Genomic DNA, 24,041 nt, shown 5'->3' with positions numbered 1-24,041 from the left:
GACTCAAATATAATCATTTTAGTATTTCTCAGTTGAATAACTTAGGTCACAAGCTTGAATTTGAGAAAAGGAAGGTCACGATCTTTGATGTTGAAGGTAATCTAATTGGAATAGGAATGTGAACTAAATGCAAATTTTCTACCTTGATCCTACAATTGAGACATGTTCATTTTATAGAATATCTAATGTGTGGTTATGGAATAAAAGCTTGTATCATGTTAATTTAGGAAATATATTAAAAATTAGTTAAAAGAAAAGAGTTAGAGGCTTACAAAATCTGAAAAATCTTGAAAATGCTATGTGCAAAGAATGTCAGCTCGATAAGATGACAAAGTCTAGTTTTTCTAGAAATACACTTCCAATGATATTATGGAATTAGTGCATATTAATTTATATGGTCTAACTGGAGTTTATAGTTACTATGGTGATAAATACTTTATATTATTTGTGGATGATTACTATGATGGTCATGAAAGTGAAATCACATGCTTTTGATATGTTTAAGTGGTACAAAGTAAAAGTTGAAAAAGAAACTGGTAAATCTTTGAAATGTTTAAGATCTGATAGAGGAGGAAAATTTATGTCTGTTAAATTAACTATCTTTTGGGCTAAGAATGGTATCAAAAGACAATTATATGCACTGAGGACACCACATTAAAATAGCATTGCTTAAAGGAGAAATAGATTTGTCATGGACTGTGGAAGGACACTAAAATATGGTATGGTCATACACCAAATGTAAATTATTTCAAAACCTTTGGAAGTAGGTTTAACATTCACAAGGATGCTAGGAATGGTAAAATTGATGTTAAAGGTGATGAAGGTGTTGGAAATATGTCCAATCAATTAGATAAAGTAAGTCATGGTTTCATTTATGGCAACATATTTGTTTACAGATTAACCTCATTCAGTTGTAGAAGAAAATTATCTAAGTATTAGACAATGTTACAACAACAGGATAGTTTTGGTGACAACAAAATATTCCCTTAGAATATTCTCTTGCATAGTTGACTAGAGATGCATGACAACATAAGGATGATGTATACTAGTGCACATGTTTGTATAGTCAACCAAACTCAATTTATGATGAAAATAGTGATGCAATACTGACACAGTGCAAAATAGAGCATATTAGTAGAATATGGTTAACTATTTGATTTATTGTTTAAGTTATATTTTCTTGTTGAGCCGACTCTAATGATGTTATATGAGCCAAATAAAGAAGAATGCACTAAGATGTTCCATATAAGTAAAGTATTTTATTTATAAAGTGAGGTGTGAGTTGTGAAAGTGAAAAACAAATTTTTTAGTAATGTGAAGTTGATATGATCTTGTGAAATGAGAGTAACAAGGGAATACAACACCTTGATATGTGATACAAAGATCTAATGTAGATTGATATGTGTGTAGTCACTATTGTGTGAAGAATCATCAATCAAAAGGTTTTCAAAGTACAACAAACAAGTCAATATTGTATGTATACTTATTTCTTGAAGTACTTATTATATAGTTGCATGTTAGGGTAGGGGGTTCTTCTTGCACACATTTGTATATGATCCACCAACTCCTAATAGGGTTGTGGCTTCTAAGAAGGCCTAGTCTCCTAATAGGGACTTCAAAGACTATACATGCTTCATAGACTCCTAATAGGGTGAATATCCTTAACAGGATCCTTATATATAGTGAATCATCTAGTGGGTTCCATCACCACAAGGGTTTTCCCTTGGCTAGGGTTTCCCTAGTTAAAAAAAAAATGGTGTTATGATCTGTATTTGTGTATGGTTGTTTACATTGTTCAATAATATTGGTTTATTTTATTATGCACATCATAAAGTGATTAATAATATTTAGTTGTGGGTTAAAAGATTGAAAATATTGATTCACCCCCCTCTTAGTATTATTTGTTTCTAACAATTGGTATCAGAGCCTAGTTATTCAAAAAGGGCTTAATAGCTTGAATAAGGTCCCTATGGATATGGAACAACTGAAGAAAAATCTTGAAGAAGCACTTGAATAGATTGATCTTCTTACTAATGAAAGAGATGGTCTCAAAGATAGATACAAGGATGCAAAAGCCTACATTGGTGAATTGAAGGACAAGATAGATGACCTAAAATAGAAAGGTCCTACTAATCAATCCAATGATGATGACATTAAAGAGCTGAAAAAAGAAAATGAGATCATAGAATATGAGTTAAAGATAGTTGAACTTAAGTTAAGTCTTAAGAAAAATGTAGGTAAGATTGATTCTGAACTAAAAGTAGATAATACAGATATGAGATCCCAATTAAGCAAGGTAACATTAGAACTAGAATCTATTAAGATAGAACATGCATAATTAGAAAAATACAACACTATTGTGAAAGGTGAATTTGTACAAACCGAGCAACAACTTGAGAAATTGTATACTAGCAGTGATAAAATTGAAGAGCAAATATGTGTACAAAGACCTAGTTATGATAAGACTAGACATGGATTCTTTCTTGGTCAATCCACCAAGAAAATTGTTGAAACAACAGGAACCTATTACTCCTGAAGTCAATAAGGACCTAAGTAAGACAAATGATACATCTAAGGATAAAGTGAATGTTGCTCACTTAGAGAAGAACAAAGAATCTCATCAAGATATGTTTAGAAAGGAATCTTTTGCCTAGTGTGATGAACCTGAAGACAATTGTGAAGGTAAGTCTTTCAAACCTATTTCAAAATTTTATTGTCATAATTATCATGGATATAGTCATTATGTAGTAGATTTTAAGAAACCTAAATTTGATAGTGATAATACAAATAGTAGGATGCATAGTAACACTAACTATGCAAGAAACAAGAGAAGACCTCACAGTAATGAAAGTGGAGAAAGAAGATAGATTTTTTGTTATAGATGCAACAATCCTAGACACATTGCAAGGAATTGTAGAACACCTAATGAAAATTTGAATGAACACAAAAAGGATGTACCTGTATGTCAGTTATGTAATAACTTTGGACAGATGGCAAGATTTTGCAGAATGGACAGAAGAGATCTAAAAAGGAATCAAAATTACGGAAGGAACAATAGAAGAAATGAAGTAAAATAGTAGACAAATGAATTAAAGGAATCATTTGTGAAAGAAAAGAAACCATAAAGTGCTCATAAAATTTTAGAAGATGTACCTAATAGGACAATGAAGTCACTTATTGTCAATTTCTCTTCTAACCATAATTAAGCATTCTCAGTGGAACAGAAGATCAGTTATATATAACTAATGCTAGAGAAGGTATTAAGAGTTGCACAGTTGATAGAAGGTAGTAGATATTGAGAGAAGTCTATAGTAATGTGCACATTTCATGATATGACCAGGATGAGGAGTTATGAAAGGATTAAACTCTTTGTTAGACAAAGATAGTATACTAAACTAGTGGGAGATACACATTTATTACATAGTATAGATTGTGGAAGATTTAAAGGATGCGAACTAACTTGCACACATCATTTGTTTGTGCAAAGTTAATTAGCAAGATTGAAGTGAGATTTGAAGAATTAAAGAACCCCACAAGCACGCAAAGTCACTAGAAACCCTAGTGCACATAATTGAGGTATTTTTCTAAATTGTTGAGCATGATCCTTCAAGAATGACAAGGAAAGAAGTTTATAATGTAAGCAGTAGACCTAGGTATAATTTTAAGAAGTACCCATTTGTTTCTTTTCTTAATGATCCCATTGGAGCATTTTTGCAAATTCTAGAAAATGTTCTTCATGTGGAAGATATTAGAGGTTACATTCATTATAAGATTGAAAGTATAGGTGAGTCTAAGATTCACAAGGAAATAGAAAAGATGTGCAAAAATAATTTGTCATTGAAATCTAAACATAAGTTTCTAGAACATCTTAACCTAGTTAAGCATATGTTCTATATGAACTTTGATAATAACAACTAGACAAGAATAATTATTAGCAGAGTTCATGATGATATTTTATGGTTGGGAGATTCTATCATTAGCATTGATAATGACCTAATTTACAAGGTCATAGGATTAAGCAATTAGGGTAGCAATCTAGTAAATATCAAGAATGTGTGCAAGCTTGTTGAGGAAAATCTCAACATGTATTTTGATGGAAGGAACATGAAGGTCAACTCAATCCAAGATGATGGAGTAAGACTTATTTGCAAAATTTTGGGTTACAAGTATAACCATGGATTAAGAATTGATTCAATCCCTGCAGGATTTATACATGTAGCTTACCTAGCTATAAGAGGTGAAGAAGTAAACATGTGTGATATTGTCAAGACTCAATTGTTGGACAATATCTCAAGAATTAAGAAGTCAAGAAGTATAGTATTTAAATTTGAATCCCTTCTGACACATATATTCTTCTATGCTACCAAGAAGTTTCCTAGTATTACAATTGGGAATGAGAATGTGAATACAATGCAGTAGATCACTCAAGCCTACAAATCTAGACCTGAAGCAATTAGAGATAGTGAATTGGATAGAATCATGAAGTCTTTTTAGATGGAAATGAAGAAGAGGTATAGAATACCTCCAACACTTGTAGAAAAATACAAGGATGAAATATGTTTTATGGTTAAAACAAACTTTACATGCATGGAGGCAGTAGTTCCTCGAGTGAAATTCATTGAACCTATGGGTTATGAAATGAGTGATCACCTAATTGAAGGGTATGCATAGATAATCCTTCACTCTAAAGTTGATTCTAACTATCTAGATGGGGAACATATATAGAGAAAATAGGGGAAGTGAAAACTAGTCAAGTCATAAAGGACTCCAAGAAGAAGGTAGAGAAAGTTATTGATTCCATCCAGAAGGAATCTGGAATGTTAAGGAAAAAGTTTGATGAGGTAAAGGGAATAGCCATGAAGATGAAAGCCAATGGCCAAACTGGGCTCCTAACCCCTACACCCATTACAATGGTAGGACCTATAAAAGAGGTCACAATTGCCCAAACAAGTATGCAGACTCTGTCTATGCCCTATGGAGCAGTTGCACAATAGCAACCACCAAGGAAACCAGTGAAGACAGAGGAAACATCTGCAACAAGAAATTCTACAAGGAGAACAAAGTAGACAATTAGTACCCCAACCAAAAGGAGAAAAAATCTTCAAATTAGCTCATCTAAGTCTGAGGAAGAAACTGGTGACAAACTAGTTGAAGCAACTAATCAGGAAGTCAAAACATTAGTAGGATGTAGAGCATGGAAGGCAAAGGTAGAAAACCTTAACATGAAAATAATTAATGATAACAATTTTGTATAGCTAAATAAATATTATGACTTGTATAACAACACAGATAGGAGACAGCTAGAAAATGTTGTAGTTAGAAATATGATTTTCAAAGACAAAAGGTTTGATACTATAAAGGGACAAATACTTGAAGATTTATACAATAGACTGCCAAATAGGAAAAGTAGAGTCATACAAGAGGACAAAAGATAAGAGTAAACATGATAAGAAAGTTATGTATTGTATATAGTGAAGAAGACATAAATGTAATTTTGAAAGGTATAGCACCAATATTGAGGCATAAGAGAAGATCCATCCTAATTATGGGAGGTAATTATGAGGAAATCAACAAAGAAACTCAAGAAACCATAGTTTCTTTCATGTCTACTATGCTTAAGGACAGTGTGCAATCAATGGAGGCAAGTTAGATGCCTAGAGTAAGTGTGTAGATGATTGAAGATAGTGAGTAGTCAGTAGAGGCAAGCCAAATGCCTGGAAGAAGTGCACATATACCTAAAGTAAGTGCATAGTTAGCAAAAGCCAAGGAGAGTACACAGACAAAGGAGGATAGTCCAAGAGCTTAACACCATCCTCATAGTACTGAACTTGTAGCTACACCGAGCTCTCCTCCTCACATCAGTATTGGTAGTGACTCTATGCAAGTAGATAACACCAAAGTGACTATTGACAAATCAGAGGACCCATTTAAAAATTATGGTGCCACCATTGTTAGCAATATTGTAGATTACAGTAGCTCTGACAATAAACAGGATCAAAAGACTACTAAAGAAACTACATAGAAGATGGAAACTAGTACTAAAGTAGGTGCCACAAGTGTGCCTTTAGTAGTGGTAGTAGTAGTGGGAACATCCACTCCTCCTACTTAGATAGTAGTAGCAGTAGTAGTTTCAGCTCAATCTAATGAAGAAGAATAAGAGAAGAATCTTATATCATCTCTGAGCAAAATTCTTGAAAAGAAGATGTTAGTCAAGTCACTTGAGAAGACTTTGACCATAGTTTTAGACAATATGGAGTAGGTAGTGAGCCCTGTTGACACCCCAATAGACATCTGATAGTGCATAACAATTTTGTGCAAGGCCTTTAATGATGAGTTCTTAACACTTATGAATGTAGCTACCATACAAGCATAGACTAAGCATGATGGAAAACTCCTAAACACAATGTGCACTAATATAAAAAATGACATAGAAACCCTAAACATATTTATTAAGGCATTGAGGCAATGTATAGAGGAAGGAAAATAGGCATATGCTAATTATAACTAAGCACACATTCATCTGAAAAAATATGATGACCAAATCAAGGATAAAGTGACTGAGCTTCAGACAGTCACTAACAACTTTTTGAAGCTAAATCATAAAATAGACACCATTGAGCCTACAGTATAGTTACTTCATCATAATATAAGGGAATTACAAGAGGAGAAGGAGAAAATCCTAAAAAGGTTCACTCTTTTGAGAGCACATTTATTCTCTCAGATAACATTACTAGGAAACCAATTGAAAGAGTGCTTATCTGCAAAATCTTCATATGACAAGTTTGTGGCTACAAACTTGAACACAACCGAATTGGTAGTATATGCTCTATGTGCACTTATCAATGTATATGATGCACTAAAGGATAGCTAGAAGACACAATTTGAGTAGTTAAAGAAAAATTTCAATGATTGTCTTTCCAATTTTTGACATGCAACAACTAGATTTTGACAATTTTTGACACCTTTGTCATTGATGTCAAAGGGGGAGAATATATGGAAAATTGCATTGGAAAAAAATTTTAATATGTATGTAAGGGGGAAAAATAAGTTGTAATAGGAAGTGATAAGAAATGTAATCTTTCATAAATATGAATACAAATGTCTTTAATGTTTTATGTTATGATTATTTGTTTTGATTGGCATGACAACATGTTTGGGACTTAGCCAATTTTCCCAAAATTTTGCCATCAATGCCAAAGGGGGGAGATTTTTGGCAATATGTCCAATCAATTAAATAAAGTAAGTCATGGTTGTCATTTATGGAAACATATTTGTTTACAGATTAACCTCATTCAGTTGCAGAAGAAAATTGTCTAAGTATCAAATAGTATTACAGCAATAGGATAGTTTTGATGATAATAAAATATTCCCTTAGAATATTCTCTTGTGTAGTTGACTAGAGATGCATGACAACATAAGGATGATGTATACTAGTGCACATGTTCATACAATCAACCAAACTTGAGTTATAATGAAAATAGTGCTACAATACTAACACAGTGCAAAACATAACATATCAATAGAATATGGTTAACAATTTGATTTATTGTTTCAAGTTATATTTTCTTGTTGATCTAACTCTAATGATGTTATATGAGCTGAATAAAGAATAATTCACGAAGATGTTCCATATAAGTAAAGTATTTTATTTATGAAGTGAGGTGTAAGATGTAAAAGTGAAAAATGAATGTTTCAATAATGCAAAGTCAATATAATCTTATAAAATGAGAGTAATAAGAGAATGTGGCACCTTAATATGTGATGCGAAGATCTAATGTAGACTAATATGTGTACAGTCACTATTATGTGAAGAATCATCAATCTGAAGGTTTTCAAAGTATAGCAAACAAGTCAATATTGTATGTATATTTATTTCTTGAAGAACTTATTATATGGTTGCATGCTAGGGTAGTGGGGTCTTCTTGCACACATTTTTATATGATCCACCAAATCCTAACAGGGTTGAGGCTTCTAACAAGGCCTAGTCTCCTAACAGGGACTTGAGACACTATACATGCTTCATAGACTCCTAACAGGGCCAATATCCTTAACGAGATCCTTATATATAGTGAATGATCTAGTGGGTTCCATCCCCACTGGGGTTTTCCCTTGGCTAGGGTTTCCCTAGTTAACAAAATATGGTGTTATAATCTCTCTTTGTGTATGGTTGTTTACAATGTTTAGTACTATTGGTTTATTTTATTATGCACATCATAAAGTGATTAATAACATTCAGTTGTGGGTTAAAAGATTGAAAATATTGATTCACCCCCCAAGGTATATTACTAGGATATTCATCTAAGAGAAAAGATTACAAATGTTTGAACAAGGCTACTAACAAGATGTTTGAAAGTGTAAATGTTAGATTTGATGAGCTTATAGAGAGAAATGATCTAGAAAGAAAGAATGAACCTAAAGATTATAATAAGTTTGTATATGTCTATGAAGATGCACCAAAAACTCTACCCAAGTTACAACATAGAGCTACCAAGCATTAGATAGTTGCACTCGAGCATTAGACAATAGTTACCAAGTCTTAGATAGTTATTGTTGAGAATATATTGAAGAAGATTATTAAAGAGGAAGATTGTTGAGAACATATTGATACAAGTATGACTAATATGCTTGAATCATTGTTTTTTCACAGATGTCAAACTTGCTATTTGATGGTAAGATAATTTTTTATATGATTTAAGTACTATCACTTATTTTATTGATGAAGGGGATTTGACTATAAGATGTAACAATGGCACCTAGAGGAAAGGTTGAGTTACGCTTATGTAAAGAAGTACAAGAATAAATTATGACAATGATAACATGATGTATTGATAATCTACTTAAGGTTACAAAGGCTAGTTACACTAAGAAAGTTTAGAAGAACAAATTAAACAAAGTTTGTTTTCCAAGCTTGACCGAGTGGATAGTAGGTGCCAAGAAGAGTTAGTGCAAGCTGAGAGAAAAAATTATTGGAGCCAAGTAAAAGTTTATTCTAGTGTATGCCAAGCAGAATAGTGGATGCCAAGTAAAGTTTAGTTGATGCCAAGCACTAATAAACTTTAGTTTGTGCCAAGTAATTTCATAGAGGATGCCAAGCAACACAGTATGTGCTGAGCATCAAAAGCCAGATAATATCGAGTGGCTACATTATTTGAAATATCATGAATTCAATAGATCTAAGATGGAAAGTTTGTTTTCTTGGATTGTGTAAACCAACTAGGTGATAAGATTGATAAGTTGGTGGCATAGAATTCAAGGTAAGACATTTTTAGATGAATTCAAAGAGGATTCAAGGAGAAGTTTCTAGAAGAGATATGGAATATGGGATAGATTCATTGAATCCTACCTAAACTATCCTAATCCTAAATTGGATGATGGAGAATGAGTGACAAAAAGATTTTAATTTCCTATTTATAGAAATGGCTAGTTAGAAGCAAGGGTTTTCATGTGTGAGAACCTAAGGAAGACAAGGAGTCAAGGGTTTTACTTCATCAAGTGACCTAAGAGAAGATTCTATATTGGCATGTTAAGCAAGAAGGCTTAAGGATGTGAATTCCAAGTAGAATGGAGGACTAAAACAAATATTTGTAATCTGGAAATGGAGTTGTAAGTTGCTATCAGATTAAGCCTTATTGTTACTCTCTAATAATTGTATTAATCTAGAGTAAAATCCTTTGGATTAAGCTGAGCTAATGGTCATTTATAAATCCTTTAACTAGGTGAAATTCTAAGTGAATGGTCTAAAGTCCTCTAACAAGGCTCACTCCTAGAAAGCTGATTAAAATCCTCTAATAGGGTCACATTTAATAGTGTGTATTGTAACCTTTAATAGGGTTGGCCTTTCACAGGGCATCACTTCAGAAGAGTGAAAAATAGTAGCATGTTACTGGTGGTTTTTTCCAAATTGGGTTTCCATGTAAATCATTATGCCAAGTATGTTGCTAAATCTATTATGTTTCACATTTATATTTTTGCAAGTTAATTTAATAGTAACCTACAAGATTTAAGTAATTGCATAATCTTATGGATGCATGCATGAAAATACATTATTTTATGGGTTCAATAGGCTGTAAAAAGTTTTATTTATAGATTTGGACCTTGGATAACTAATTGACCCCCCTTTCAATTATTCTAAATTATTCTAACAATTAGTGTTAGAGCCATATGCTTAAGAGGACTAGTTTGAAGGTACTAGAAGCACAAAAGATCAAGATGTCAAAAAGAGAAGTACCCAAGCTTAATAGAGATAACTTTACTACATGAAAAAGTTTGATGAAGCTACATCTTGGAGGACTTGGACATCATGCACAATCTACCATTACTACTGAGCATGTTGATCCTGTTGGTGCACTAACTATTGAGGATATGAAAAAAAGAAAGAACATAACTAGGCAATGATAGAGATTGCCTCTACCCTAAGTTATGTCAAATATGATGACGTGTAAGGTCTTGAAAATGCAATGAAAATGTGGGATGCCTTAACCACCATCTATGGAGGAGACACCAATGTTCTAAGAGACAAATCTAAAAGTCTTAGAGGTAAGTTTGATGATATGAGAATGGAGGAAGGTGAAAATATTGCTCAATGTTGCAAGGATAAAAGAAGTTGTTAATGCAATAAGAGGAGCTAATGGTAAAATAGAAGATGATACTATGCTAAGAAAAGTTTTAAGAACACTATTACCCATATATGCTATTAGATTTTCTGCAATTCAAGAAATGAGATGTATACCAAGGAATAATCTATCACTTGAAGGTCTAGTAGGTAGCCTCACTACTTTTCAGCTATCTAACTTTGATAATTACAAATCTAAAAATATTGAATCTACTTTCAAAGATAAGGTGTCATAGAAGGAACTTGCTGAGAAGAAGAAAAAGTATATGTCCAGTGACAATGATACAAATGAGGAGGATGTAGAACAACTTAAGAACTACTAACAAGAAGATTCCACAAAGGTAAGGGCAAGTTCAAAGGTAAATTACCTATCATACGTCTAAAGGAATACTAGAGATTGTTCATACTAACTTGTGTGGACCAGTTTAAGTGCAAAGCTACAAAGGAGATAAGTGTGTGCTAGAAAATGTGTCCTGTTAGTAGCATGAGTTAACAAACAAACATTAGCTAAAAACTTTGAAAGTGTATCAAAGATTCATCAAAATGAAAGGAACAAACACTAACTAATGCTTGCTTAAGTTTTGCAACCCTAAGTAGCTAACAAACCCAATCTTCCAGCCACCTCTATAGCTCAAAAAGGGCACCCATAAGAGGCCTTGTCAATGTGATAAGATGGGGGGGTATGTTTGGTGTGCTCTCCCAAACACAACAATGGAGTGAATCTCTTGAGTGGATGTGCAAGTGTGAGTGAAAATGCAATATGAACCTAAGCTAGATGAAATGAAGAACATATCAAGAAATGGCTATGGAGAAAGCCATACTTGAAGGTATTCAAGGATGAAACTATGGAATGAAACTAAGAAACTAATGAGATGTGCAAGCTAAAATAAGATGTAAATGAAATGGAGATGCTAATACATGAAGAAACTAGACTAACAATGCATGAAGCAAATTAAAACAGCTACCAGATGGTTAGTATGATCCTAGAACTCTCTATCAAAATCAAACTACAATGCAAACTCTTAGCATGAGAACTCAAAACTCAAAATGGCATGGTAACAATGCAAAAATGGGAGATGCAAATGCTTGAGACAAGCCCTCTATTTATAAGCTCAAGAGAGGGCTTGGTGAGGTGGCATCCATGTAGATGCCACATAAGGTGACATGCAAGCCATGCAAATGGTCAAGAATTCAAAGTTTTCTCACACATGTGTGAGCAAACTTGAGAAGAAGAGTGGGAGACAAGAGTGTGTAGGCATGCCATCTCACACATGTGTGAGCACACTCTTGGGCTAATGAGGGGGATTAGGGAGATGATTAGAAATGATCAAGTGGGATTAGAGAAGAAGTAGGCTTAAGAGGATGAAAATGATGGTTATAGGCTAGGCTCTAGGTTAGGCTTAAGATTAAATGAAATGAAATTTAATTTAATCATGGGTTTAGAGAAATTAATAAAATGTGAGGAATTTAAATAAATAAAATTTATTTAAAAAGAGGAATATGGAGGATCATGTGTTAAATTAATTTAACACATTAAGGCTAGGAGTATTTAAATTAAATTTAAATACCTAGGAGAATGAACTCATTTAATTAATTAGTTTAATTAAATAAGTAGAGGAATGTGAGCAATATAATTAATTAATTAAAAATTAATTACAATGTCATGGGCAATATTAAAATTAATTAATATAGTGTTTAGGGACAATTTTAAGCATCTACAATAAGTACATTATGTTGTTTTTTGATGACTATTCTAGAATGATGACAATTATGTTTCTAAAATAGAAATATGATGCTTGCCAAATGTTTAAGTGGTACTTAGCAAGAGTTGAGAAGGAAACAGTTGAAAGTCTGATGTGTTTGAGTTTTGATAGAGGAGAACAATTTACATAAAATGAGTTTGAGATGTTCTATAATGATAGAGGAATCAAAAGGAAAACATCTACGCCTAGAGCCCCTCCACAAAATGGAATAGCTAAAAGGAGGAACATATCTATAATGGACTATGATAGATTACTCATGATTGAGAAAAATATTGCTTTGGAATACTGGAGAGAAGTTGTAAGCACAACTATCTATAACTTGAAACATGTACAAGTCAAGAAATGTAGTCATTCAACAACTTTTGAACTATGGTATGGATAATCACCCAATGTAAAATAACTTAAGGTATTTGGAAGCAAGTGTTACATTCTTAAAGACTTTACGATTGGTAAATCAGATGAAAAAAGTGAATAAGGTATATTCCTAGGATATTCCACAAGAAGTAAAGCTTATAAATGTTTAAATAATAATACTATCAAAGTTGTGGAAAGTGCAAATATAAATTTTGGTGAATATATAGAAGTACATGAGGCTGGACTTATGAAAGAACTTGAAGAATAACAAGTTGTTTGTATATTCTTATGAAGGTATGCCTACTGAAGAAAATGTTGCAAATCAGGCTACAAACCAACAAGTTTTAGTGACTGCCGAGTTGCATTCAAGAATTGAGGTACATTCAGATGCCAAGTTATAGAACGAAGTTGAAGCACTTTTTTATTCTAAGATTAGTAGAGACATTGAGCTACCTAATAGAGATGTACATAGTGACTTTGAAGTTGAAAGACAAAATGAAGAAACTAGAGCTGGACCAAGATTGTCCAAATATGTCAAGAGACATCATGCTATTGTACAAATTATTGGAGATAAAGATGCTAGACCTAAAAAGAAATAGATTAAGTAATGATACATGTTTACTGAGCATGAAAGAACCTAAATTAGTGAGAGATGCATTAGAAGATGTAGACTGGAGTAAAGCCATGGAAGTAGAGATTGAACAAATTAAGAAAAACAAAACATGGACTCTAGTTTCTAGACTAGAAGACAAAAATGTGATTGACACTAAGTGGTTATTAAAAAAAAAGATAAATGAAAATGATGAAGTCACAAGGAACAAGGAAAGATTAGTTTGCGAAGGATATGCACAAGAAGAAGGAATTGACTATGGAGAGACATTTTCTCCTATTGCTAGATTGGAAGGAGTAATAAATTTACTTGCTTATTCTACATACAAAGGTTTTAAAGTTTATCAAATGGATGTTAAATATGCATTTCTAAATGGCATATTATAAGAATTATACATAGAATAGCCAAAAGGATTTGTTGATGTTAACAATATGAACATGGTATGTAGACTACACATAGCTCCATATGGTTTGAAACAAGCACCAAGAGCATGGTATGAGAGACTTCATAACTATCTTATGAAGAATGGATTTGAAAGGACTAATGATAACAACAATCCATACATGAAGATAGAAAAAGGAAAAGGTATTTTGTTATCTAAAATTTTTGTTGATGATATCATATTTGGAGGTCAAGATGCTTTATGTAAGACTTTTGCAAATAAAATGAAGCAAGAATTTGAAATGTCTATGTTTGGAGAGATCAAATTATTTGTGAGTTTGCAAGTAGATCAGATGAAATATGATATATACATCACTCAATCAAAATATGCAAAGGAAATACTGAAAACTTTTGGACTAGAGGATACCAAACTAGTAAGTACACATATGGTGATAGGACACAAGTTGTTAGAGAATCATGACTCAGCTAAGGTGAATCAAACATTATATTGGTCTATGATTGGAGAATTACAATATGTAGTGCATAGCAGACCTAGCATTGTATTATCTATAGGGATACTTGCAAGATTCTCTACTAATCCTAGTGAGAATCATTTGATGGCTATAAAGAGAATAATGAGATATCTAAAAGGAATAGAGGAGTATGGTCTATACTATAAGAAAAATGAGAAATTTAAATTAAGAGCCTATACTAATGTTGATTGGGCTAGAAACATTGATGACAGAAAGAGCACTAGTGGAGGAAAATTTTTGTTAGGCAAGAGGCTGGTCAAATAGACTAGTAAGAAACAAAACTACACCTCACAATCTACTATTGAAGCTAAATATGCTGCTACTACTATAAATTGTACAAACATTGTATGGATCAAAAAATTACTCAAAGGTATGAAGGAAGAGATCACAAAACCTATGATACTTTATTATGATAATACAAGTGCTATAAACATATCAAAGAATCCTATGATGCACACAAAGACTAAGCACATTGCAATTAAGTATCATTACTTGAGAGAATTAGTTCAAGATAAAGAGGTGAAGATGGAATATGTTAACACAAAATGATATCTTCACTAAAGAATTACCTAAGGATGCTCATGAGTATCTAAGAGGTAAACTAGATGTGATACCCCTATTAAAGGCTATCTAAGTAACAAAAGGAGTGTTAAAATCAAACAAGTTAATTTTCATATATTATAGATTGATGTAGTGGATCTTTCTTTAGGAGCTACCTACAGTAATCAAAGACCTGAAACTCCAAATTAGTCACAAGTAAGGTGACTGAGGGAGAAACTAAACAAGCTTATATTTTCATGTTAAGATGACAAGTCTTTGGCATTGTTGTCAAAGAGGGAGATAGTTACTAATCAAGGGAAATATAAGAAAGAGGGAGATAGTTACTGATTAGGAGAACAAAGAAAGAGAAAACCTAACATGTACCTAGTAAGAGGGAGATATAAGAAGTAATTCAAAGGGAGTTATAAGGAATAGTTTTCTAACCTATTTAAAAGATAGAATTTTATGATAGAGGGAGAGATTTCAATACAAGGAATTATTTTCTTTTTGGTATTTTGATTGGTCTTACTATTTTCACCTAGTCAATTTAGTTGATCAATTTTCTTTGCCATCAATGTCAAAGAGGGAGATTGTTGAGAATAGATTGATAAAATTATGACCAATATGCCTCAAACATTGTTTTTTCACTAATGTCAAACTTACTATTTTCTAGTAAGACAATTTCTTATATGATTTAAGTACTGTCACTTATCTGATTGATGAAGAGGATTGACCAAAAGATGTAACAATAGCACTTAGAGGAAAGGTTGAGTTATGCTTATGTAAAGAAGTAGAAGAATTAGTTAAGACAATGATAACATGATGTATTGATAATCTCCTTAAGGTTACAAAGGTTGGTTACACTAAGAAATTTTAGAAGAACAAGTTAAACAAAGTTTGTCTACCAAGCTTGACTGAGTGGATAGTAGGTGCCGAGAAAAGTCAGTGCAAGCTAAGTTAAAAATCTGTTGGAGCCAAGTAAAAGTTTATTCTAGTGTATGCTCAAAAAAATAGTGGATGCTAAGTAAAGTCTAGTTGATGCTGAGCACCAGTAAACTTTAGTTCATGTTGAGTAATTTTACAAAGGATGTTAAGCAACATAGTATGTTTTGAGCATTAGAATCCTGATAATGCCAAGTGGCTGCATTATTTGAAAGATCATGAATTTGATGGATCTGAGTTGACAAATTTTTTTCTTAGATTGTGTGAACCAGGTGGAAGATAAGATTAGTGAGTTGGTGGCACAAAATTCAAGGTAGACAATTTTTTAGGTGAATTCAAAGAGGATTCAAGGTGAAGTTTCTAGAAGAGATATGAAATACGGGGTAGATTCATTGAATCCTACCTAATCTGTCCTAACCCTAAATTTGATGATGGAGAATGAGTGGCAAAAATATTTTAATTTCTTATTTATAAGAATGGTTAGTCACAAACAAGGGTTGTCATGTGTGAGAACTTAAGGAATATAAGGAGTCAAGGGTTTTTCTTCATCAAGTAACATAAGAGAAGAGTCTACATTGACATATTAAGCAAGAAGGCTTAAGGGTATGAATACTAGAAGGGTGAGCAAGCTATCAAAGCTGAAATGTGTGAAGGCCAAATAGAATGGAGGACTTAAGAAAAGATCTATAATTTTGCAAATGGATTTGTAACTTGTCATCAGATCAAGCCTTACTATTGCTCTCTAATAATTGTATAAGTCTAGGGTAAAATTCTTTTGATTAAGGTTGACCTAATAGTCATTTGTAAATCCTTTGACTGGGTGACATTCCAAGTGAATGGTCTAAAGTCCTCTAACAAGGCTCACTCCTAACAAGGTGATTGAAATCCTCTAACATGTTCACATTTAACAATGTGTATTGTGACCTTTAACAAGGTTGGCATTTTACAGGGCATCACTTTAGAAGAGTGAATAAGAGTAGCATGTTATTGGTGGTTTTTCCCAAATTGGGTTTCTATGTAAGTCATTGTATCAAATGTGATGTTGAATCTATTATGTTTCATGTTTACATTTTTGCAAGTTGATTTAATAGTAACCTACAAAATTTAAGTGATTGCATAATCTTATGGATGCATGCATGAAGATAAATGTTTTATGGGTTCACTAAGCTATGCAAATTTTTATTTATACATCTAGACCTTGCATAACTGAATCACCCCCCTCAGTTATTGCAAAGTATTCTAACAACTATACCTAAGAACTAGATAGTATAACTTGAGCAAGAAGTTGAACCCCTACCAAGTGAAGAAAATGCTAAGAATCGAAGTTCTAAACATGTATTGGCAAAATATTAAGAAAGATCCATTCACCTCTAGAAATAATTGGAGATAGTAGAATAGAAGAAAAAACAAGAAGAAAACTAAAAGAAGGTACATGTTTAGTAGTTAATTTTGAACCTAGATCAGTTAAAGCTACATGAGATGATGAATATTGGATTAATGCTATGAATGAGGAGATTGATCAAATTGAGAAGAACTGTAGTGCCTGTTCTAGCTTGCATTTTTCTATTGTTATCGAACTCTTTTAGGACAGTTTTATGTTGATGATTATTAGTAACATTATTTTGAGATTATCAGATATTGTTTTAGATTCTATTTATTATCTGATGAGATCATTTGGTACTCTATATTTCATGTATGCATGATGATTATTCAAGTGATTTCAGTTATTGATGATGATTAGATAGATGGTTTATTCTATGTGTTTTCTTATGGATAAACTTGCATGTGTATGGTGTGCGTGTTTGTTTTCTTTCTGTATAGTGTTTATGATGTGGTTAAGGAAGGGAGTCATAGTCACCTTTTGGTTGGGATCTACATGATGCACCACTTCCTGCCATTGCCTGTTTAGCTTAGTATATATTGTGTATGTACATGCGTAGATTTTATGTAGGTTACAAGTACTGGGTATCAACTTTCCTGAATTGCTAGGATGAGCATACCCTATCACATTAACTCAATGGTAAGAGAGGGGAGATAAATTCTCAAGTCCAAATCCCAACCTTTACGCCATTTGTCTTAATTGACAATTAGGACAAGTATCTAAGTTGAGTACCCTATGAATGTGTCAGATGATGTAATTTGTGATATTAACCCTTGGTTTGATTTTGTATGTGTTTTGCTAAGATGAGTTTTCGTATTTTATTTTATGAGTCTTTGGTGTATTTTCTATTAATTAATTCTAATTAAAAGATTTAATTAATGATTTAATTAAATGGAAAATTAATATGATATTTTACTATTCAATTTTATTTAATTAATTGGGAAATTAATTAAATAAAAAGAATTAAATTCAAAGAAAAGTTATAAGTTGAAAGTTGGAACGTGATAATATTTAATTAATTTAATAATAATATATTTAGAGTTTATTTTTAAATAAATGCTAAATAATATTATTATTTAAGTTAATAAATATTTTATCAATTAAGTTTCAAAAATAAATTTAAAAGTGGAAAAGATATTAAAATTATTAAAAGATTCTAGATCGCATGATGCGTACATGTGATTAAAATATATTAAGATAAAACAAGTGGATTCAATAAAGTGAGTGCATGAGATTTAAAATTAATAAATTAATTTAAAAATAACTAAATAAATAAAATGAATATTAAATAAAGTAATTTGCATTATTTTAATATTTATTCACATAGGAGTATCCGAACTCTTGTGAGTTGTCATGTTGACAACATAGGAGTTTGCACTCTAATTATGCACATGTTGTCTACACTTAGGAGTTAGCCCATTATTTGAGCACATGGTGTCTACAAAATTCTAGACACCACATCGTCCTTATCTTCTTATCGTGGAAGTTATGTGCTTAGTTGTCATGCTTATCTCTTAGTTCTTTCTAGAGGAATTAGGAATGTTGGAGAAGGAAGGAATTTTTAGAAAGGAGAAGGTTATAAGAGGAGGAGCTTCTCTACAATTTTTTGAGGCGTAGCGAATTAGCATCAATGTCCAGGTAGGCACTCGTGATTATTTTGCATAGTTTACAATCTTTCTCTTCCTGTATTCATCATGTCTATTATGTGTGTCTAAATAATTCTCTATGAATGAATCTTCAATTTTGTAATTTGGAATCCAGGCATGCATATTATTTCATCCAGTTATGGGAATTAAAATATTATTGCAATCTTCCCTTAGTAGAATCAAGATTTTGAAATTGATTCGGGTTTGGGTTCGAATTAAAATAGAATCTTATTATTATGCATTAGTTTTATATGATTTATTAACTGATCTAATTAAATTGAATTTAATTAAGATTAGTTAATAGTAGAAGAAGTGTAATTAATTATTAGTCAATTTAAGTATATGGATTTCTAAATGAGGGCAAATTAAAAGAAAAGAGATATTAATAAGTGTTTAGTGAAATTAAATAATTAATGAGATTGATTTTACTTAAAATCAATGAAGATTATTTTAAATAAATGATTGTCCTTGAAGTGTTTTAAGGAAATTGTAAACTAATTATTTGAAAGTTGATAAGTATTATTCTAATGTCTTGAATAATGTGAATAATTTTATCTAAAAGTCAATGGGAACTAGTTCAATTATTTAAATAAGCAAATACTTACCTTTGGATTATTTTAGAAAATTGTTTAAATTAATGGAGGGATAATTCTATTCATTATTTGAAAAATAAATGGTTTGACTTGTAGAAGAATCTTATACTCTTGAAATATACTTGAAACAAAATCTGAAACCTCGTATTTGGCTTAACCATGTGATTGCAAAAGCAAACCAAAATATGTGTTTTGGGGTTTGGGGGTTTTTCCTAGCTTTGACCAGTCTTAGGTTGTTACCAAAGGCTAGGGGGTTATGTGTTTGTGATGTCATGCTGATGTTGATCTCGATCTTTTTAAAACCCAACCATGGTAATGTGATGGTATGCTCTATGAGATCTTTGTATTTACTGATTGTCATTTCTTTCCAGTCTTCTTGTGTGAAGCTGAGGTGTATGTATTTGGGACACTTGAGTTAACCATTTTTGAGTCATCGATTAGTTATACTTGGGTTACTTTTCAGTTGCCTTGATGGGACCGAAGTGTTTTTTTTATCTTGATGATGTCATGTTGTGACATGTTTGACTTGACCATTTTGGGGTCTTCGATCAGTATTACTTTGAGATACTTTTCAGTTGCTCATTGAGAACCATTGGATATTGTGATCTATCATTTGATGCTTTTCAGTTACTCATCGAGAATTGATGTGATTATTGTGGATTATCTTTATGATACTTTCCAATCGCTTGTATAGGACTAAGGCAATTTTGTCATTTGTGATTTCATCAGCCTAGGGTAGGTTATCTACTTGTAGTGTTAGGAAGTGGCTTGCAATGGGGGCTAGGGCCCTAAGTGGCTACCAGGGTAACTCATTGTAAGTTATTTAATAAGTAAAAACATATACACTAAATGGGAATTAAAATAAACCTAATAAAATAATTGTATGTTCTCGCCCATGCCTCGAGTGCTAGTATAGACTAGGATGGGAGTAGAGAGAATGCTTGGTTGCGACCTTGCATTCTGTAGTATGCCTCCTCAGTACAAGAGGATACTAGTGGCCACATAGGGATCACTAGGGGGCTGGAGTCTATTGAGAGACTACTAAGATAACTCTAGCATGATTCGTGTGATGACACTTTCTCGCTTACATAGTAGGTTTCCTACATGTCTTTGTTGTGCCTCTAGGTCTAGATGTTGATCTATGTGTTGGAACCCTTGAGTTAGAATAATTTTAGGATTCATGGACTTAGAGAGTATTTGTGTTATGTGATTTGATATCCTATTTGAAACTTGAGACTATCTCCTCAATGCAGTCAGAGTGGGCCATTTACATTCCACGCAGTTGGGTGGTAGTGCTTTTTCACTCTTACCATTTGAGATCTGTTCGAGACACTGTAGGTAGAGCATTCTTTGTTGGCATTTACCTTCATTCTATTCTTGGATCATCATGATGGATGTTATTTACTAACATGTTTTTTTATATTGATGATTAGCATGTGATAGATGATGTTATCTAATTTGTAGGATCATTTTTGCATGTTAGATTTCCTTATGCATATGTTGTAGTATGTTTTAGGAGTGACATCCCTACTATGATAATACTGATGATCTCTTCAGTGACTTGAGATTTTATGCATAGAGGGATGACTAGGGCCCACAATGGTCTAATGATGCTATTGATGGTTGTGAGGAACCACAAACTTAGTTAGTTGTGTTTTGCGATGGTTGTTATATCTTTATTGAGGATGATGTATCTTTATTTTTACATATGTTTAATCTTTTAAGCCTTTCATATCCTGTGACATGTACAGTGGATGAATGAGCATTCTGAATTTAATTTATCGAAAGGCATTTGGAACAGATGTATAATATGGACATTAGACTTTTTAATTATTCTTTCATGCGGATGTGGTAGTTGTTAGTCTTAGTTTTAACTAAATTAAATGTGACTCAACGTCTTGGGATCCTTAAGGAATGTAACATGTTGTGTATGTTTTCAGTTGAATGTATGTTATTTCTTCCACTACTATGTGCTTAATTTGAATGAGTTAGCTTTCATTTTTCAAAAAAAAAATTTGTTTGGAAAACTTAGTAAAACTTTAGGTTAATTCTATTGGATGCCTTGGTGGGGTGCTACAAGAACAACATGTTAATCTCACTATGGTTTTGACATTATAGTGACAAAACACTTAGTCATCATCTAGCATAGTTAGTTGGTCATCACTCTAATTGAGCTACTATTTAAGTTGAGAACATAGCATGTCCCAAGTGAATAGAGAGAGCTGAGTGATTAATGTGAGATGAGTGATCAAAGCATATCAAGTATAAGTCTCCAAACAATACATGCAGAGTGATATGACAATTAGTGTCAAGTACTAGTAGGTATTGAGCAGTTATTATGTGCCGAGTCACTCAAGTGCTGAGCAAACAACACAAGAGAACAATTAAGGCCAAACATTAGAAGCCTATTGATTTTGAGTAACCAGTCAATGACAAAGACGTTTTTAATGGAACAAACTTCTATGTAAGCCATTTTTGGCTGACATAATATAAATTTTTTGATATGAAGAGATAAGGATCAAGTGATGTCACACATCCCTATGTATTACATGCAACAAATTAGAAAAAGGGAAGCATTAGGTGGCAATAGAATTCAACTAGAGCCATTGATTATAACCTAAGATCATCTCCAGATGCCTACTTAAAGAGGTAAGCCCTAAGGGGGGATATGTATGCAAAGGAGGATACTAAGGAGAGTATCTTGTGTGAAAGAGGCATGGGGAATATGAAGAATTGAATGAGAAATAGAGTAGAATCAGTTAAGGAGAATAGATCAGTTGTGAAGTCAAGGAGTGAAAGGTTAGAGAAGATATATTAGACCAGGAGGATCAAGATATAGACTATAAAGAGAAGATCTGACATCTAGCAAAAAGGTGTTAACCAAAGGATCAGGTACTGAATCATTTTAACAGGTGATATAGGGTAAATCTCTTAACAAATTAGTCCTAAAAGATTTTTCTAAATCTCTTAACATAGTGCTTACTCAATTGTGAGTTTAAATCCTTTAGTCAAGGTGAGACCTAATAGTCTTTGTAAGACTTTAACATGGAAGACTTCTCATAGGGTATATCATTGATTATGATCAAGACTTTGTAACCATAATTGGCCACACTTTATTGATGTAATAGTGAAGAGTTGTGGGTGACATTCCCACCCTAGTTTTACCTTCTCCTTGGAGCATTTCTGGGTAACCAAAATATTTTTTTATTATGTGTTGATTTACTCTATGCTATGGCTGTGATGCATGCTTACATATTTTAGTTTACATGTTAGGTCATGAGATGGATGAATGGTGAAATGTTTTGGTGGTAGAAGCTTTAAGTGTTGATTCAACCCCCCTCCCCCCTAGAACTTACTTTCCCATTGCTATTTCCAACAATTGGTATCAGAGCCTTGTTCTCTAGTAGGTTAAGTTTGACAACTTTGGAGGAAAGATCTTGAAGATGGAAGTATACAAATTGGGAAAGACTATTGAGAACCAAAAGATTGAAATATAAATTGCCCTACATCAACTTAACAAGGAAAGAGATGAACTACAACATTCATTGAAAAGAAGAAAGGAATTGTCCATTGAACAAAATGATAATCAAACCAAGAAGAAGACACTAAGTAATTGTTTGAGGATAAGAAATCTAAAGAATTTGATGAAAAAATTGTAGATCTAATAGAAAAGAATAATACCCTAAATGAAGAAGTCGGGAATTTGAAAAGGGAACAAGAAACTCAATCAGTTATGTTGTGTGAGATAACTAAACTGAAAAAGAAAGCTAAGGAAGACAAAGTCATGACTGAAGAAGATAAAAGAATACTAGAAAAAAAACTTGAGGAGAAGACATTGGATGTGCAAAAACTGACAAATGTGCAACTAGACACAATGAATCAACTAATTATTGCAAATCAAGAACTAAATTAGGAAAGACATTGAAATTGCAACTATGAAATGATAGAATGACCTACTATAGAATAAATTGAGAGAAGAGAAGAAATTTATTGAAATGTTGAATAAACCTAGTGAAGCCATAAAGTACTTTGAGAAACTGGTGAACAAACCAAGGACAAATGATGATAGTACTACATTGGGATATTCTACTACTAAGGAAGGAGAATCATCTAAAAGTGGCGAGAAAAGAAATAATAAGTGAAAGATCAACAAACCCACTTTTCATCATTGTGGAAAATCAGGTCATACAAAAAATGTCTGCATGAGAAACACTGGAAATCAAACCGCTAAGCAAAAAACTAGAGGACACTACTATAAATACAAGAAGCAAGGACATCAAACACATTAATGTAGGATAAAGACCATCAACACTCAGGAATTTGAAGGATATTGTTACAATTGTCAAAAGTATGGATAGAAAGCATATGAATGTAGATCTAAATCTAAGTGGACATTAAACATGCAAAGAAAGGTACATCATCATGGATATTCTTACAATTAGGATTACAACACAAGGTAAAATTGTCACTATTATGGAGAAAATGGTCATGTTGCTATAAATTCTATAAGGATTCACTTTAGAGACAATTAAAAAAGTGGTAAAATGGAGAGATTGTATTCTTCAAATGTCTTAAGGTCAGTCATGTAAGAAGAAACTGTCCAACTCAATCACATGCACCAAGTAATGAATTCAACAAAGGCAAAGCAAAGGTAGATGTTGAAAACAAAAAGATGTAGATGGACAA

Source organism: Cupressus sempervirens, chromosome 9 (assembly GCF_028749045.1).
Source record: "Cupressus sempervirens isolate cs-2001-9-10 chromosome 9, ASM2874904v1, whole genome shotgun sequence".
NCBI classification, from domain to species: Eukaryota; Viridiplantae; Streptophyta; class Pinopsida; order Cupressales; family Cupressaceae; genus Cupressus; species Cupressus sempervirens.
This window is presented reverse-complemented; position numbering follows the sequence as displayed.